General features: G+C 63.8%; 1 long non-coding RNA gene across 1 annotated transcript; it reads right to left on the minus strand.

Annotated features, from left to right (window-relative positions):
- Nucleotides 1-495: 495 nt before the first annotated feature.
- Nucleotides 496-1,975, minus strand: LOC118159319. Its single transcript, XR_004747073.1, has 2 exons — nucleotides 1,694-1,975; nucleotides 496-650 (listed from the first exon to the last, which is right to left on the minus strand). It is a non-coding gene; the product is annotated as an uncharacterized LOC118159319 (long non-coding RNA).
- Between the last annotated feature and the right edge of the window lie 374 nt (nucleotides 1,976-2,349).

A 2,349-nucleotide genomic window follows, 5' to 3' on the forward strand; every position in this document is an offset into this window, starting at 1 on the left:
CCGCCCCCCCCAAAGCACCCCAAAGCCACCCCGGGGACCCAATAACCCACAGGGGGACCCCAAAATGTGCCCCAAAGCACCCCAAAGCCACCCTGGGGACTCGATAACCCCCACGGAGGACCCCAAAATGCGCCCCAAAGCACCCCAAAGCCACCCCGGGGACCCGATAACGCACAGGGGGGACCCCAAAACTCACCCCAAAGCCACCCCAGGGACCCAATAACCCCCGGGGGGACCCCGGGGACCCAATAACCCACAGGGGGGACCCCAAAATGCACCCTGAAGCACCCCAAACCCACCCTGGGGACCCGATAACCCACAGGGGGAACCCCGGGGACCCAATAACCCCCACGGGGGACCCCGAAACACACCCCGAAGCACCCCAAAGCCACCCTGGGGACCCGATGACCCACAGGGGGACCCCAAAGCCACCCTGGGGACCCGATAACCCACAGGAGGGACCCCAAAACCTGCCCCCCTTCCCCGGGGGGGGCACCTTGGCGTCGGGGCGGGCGAGGACGTGGCGCGTGCGGTCGCGGTCGCGGCGGCGGAGGCGCTCGGCGAAGGCATCGCGTTCCTCCAGGTCCCGCAGGCGCTCGCGCTCCGACGCTTCCCATTCCGCCTCCGGTTCCTCGGGGGGGTCCGGAGCCCTGGAAAAAAACCGGGGGGGCGGGGGGGGGGACACCCCAAAAGTTTTGGAGGGTTTCGGATCCAAGGCAGGACCCCAAATGGGTTAGGGGGAGGGGGAGGCGGTCACGGGTTTTGTGGAGGGGGGGGGACCCTAAACGGTGGGGGGGGAAGGAGCTGAAAGGTTTGAGGGGACCCCAAAAGGTTTGAGGGGACCCCAAAAGTTTAAGAGGAACCCCAAAAGGTTGAGGGGAACCCCAAAAGGTTGAGGGGAACCCCAAAAATGTAAGGGGATCCTGAAAGCTTAAGGAGACCCCGAAAGTTTAAGGGGACCCCAAAAGCTTAAGGGGACCCCAAAAGTTTAAGGGCAACCCCAAAAGGTTAAGGGGACCCCTAAAAATCTAAGTGGCACCCTAAAATTTTAAGTGGAACCCTAAAAGTTTAAGGGGAACCCAAAAGTTTAAGGGGAGCCCAAAAGTTTGGAAAGGGTCCTGAGATTGAAGGGGGGACCCCAAGGTGCCGCAAATAACTGGGGGGACCCCAAAAACAAGGGGGGACCCCAATGAATGGGGTCAGACCCCAATAACTAGGGGGACCCCAAAACAAGGGGGGATCCCAATTAATGGGGTTAGACCCCAATAACTGGGGGGACCCCAATAACCTTGGGGGGCCCCAATTAATGGAGAGAACCCCAATGAATGGGGTCAGACCCCAGTAACGGGGGGTACCCCAAAAACAAGGGGGACCCCAATGAATGGCGTCAGACCTTAATAATTCAGGAGACCCCAAAAACAAGGGGGGAGCCCAATTAACGGGGTTAGACCCCAATAACTGGGGGGACCCCCAAAAACAAGGGGAGACCCCAAAAGAAGGGGGGACCCCAATTAGTGGGGTCAGACCCCAATAACGGGTGGGGACCCCAATGAATGGGGTCAGATCCCAATAACGGGGGGGAGACCCCAAAAACAAGGAGGGGACCCCAAAAACAAAGGGGGGGACCCCAATGAATGGGGTCAGACCCCAATAACGGGGGAGGGGGGGACCCCAATAACCCCGGGCTACTCACGGGGCCGGCGGCGGGGGCGAGGGGCTGGAGGCCTCGGGGGACTCGGAGCGGCGGCGCCGGAGGTGGTGGCGGCGGCGGCGGCGGGCAGCTGTGTCGGGGGCGGGGCCGGGCTCAGGCCCCGCCTCCTCGTCGCTCTCCACCAATCGGTAACCTTGGCTGCGCCGCTGCAGCTCCAGCGCCGCCCGCTCGGCCGCGCGCCCGGGGGGCTCCCGGGGGGGTTCCCGGGGGACCTGGGGGGGGGGGAAAGCGTCAGGGAACGGCCCCAGGGCGAGGCCACGCCCCTTGGGTTAAGCCACGCCCCCCTCGGTGAGGCCACGCCCCCTTCTGGGAGGCCACGCCCCCCTCATAACCACCATCAGCCCTCCCCATTGGTTGTCCCCCTCTGCCTTGATGCTGCTCTGGCCCACAAGCCCCCGCCCCTTCCCATACAGGCCACGCCCCCCTCGTCTTAAGCCACGCCCACACTCATACGGGCCACGCCCACCTCCCTAAAGCTCCACCCACTCCATATCCCCCAGCCCTTCCCTTGCACCTAAGCCCCGCCTTGTTCCCTGAAGCCCCGCCCCCACCCAATCAGCCCCTCCCCTTCCAATTATACAAACCACGCCCCCTTCTATAAGCCCCACCCCTTAAAGCCCCGCCCCTTTAGACCCCCC

This window comes from Oxyura jamaicensis, unplaced genomic scaffold, assembly GCF_011077185.1.
Source record: "Oxyura jamaicensis isolate SHBP4307 breed ruddy duck unplaced genomic scaffold, BPBGC_Ojam_1.0 oxyUn_random_OJ69614, whole genome shotgun sequence".
NCBI lineage: Eukaryota > Metazoa > Chordata > Aves > Anseriformes > Anatidae > Oxyura > Oxyura jamaicensis.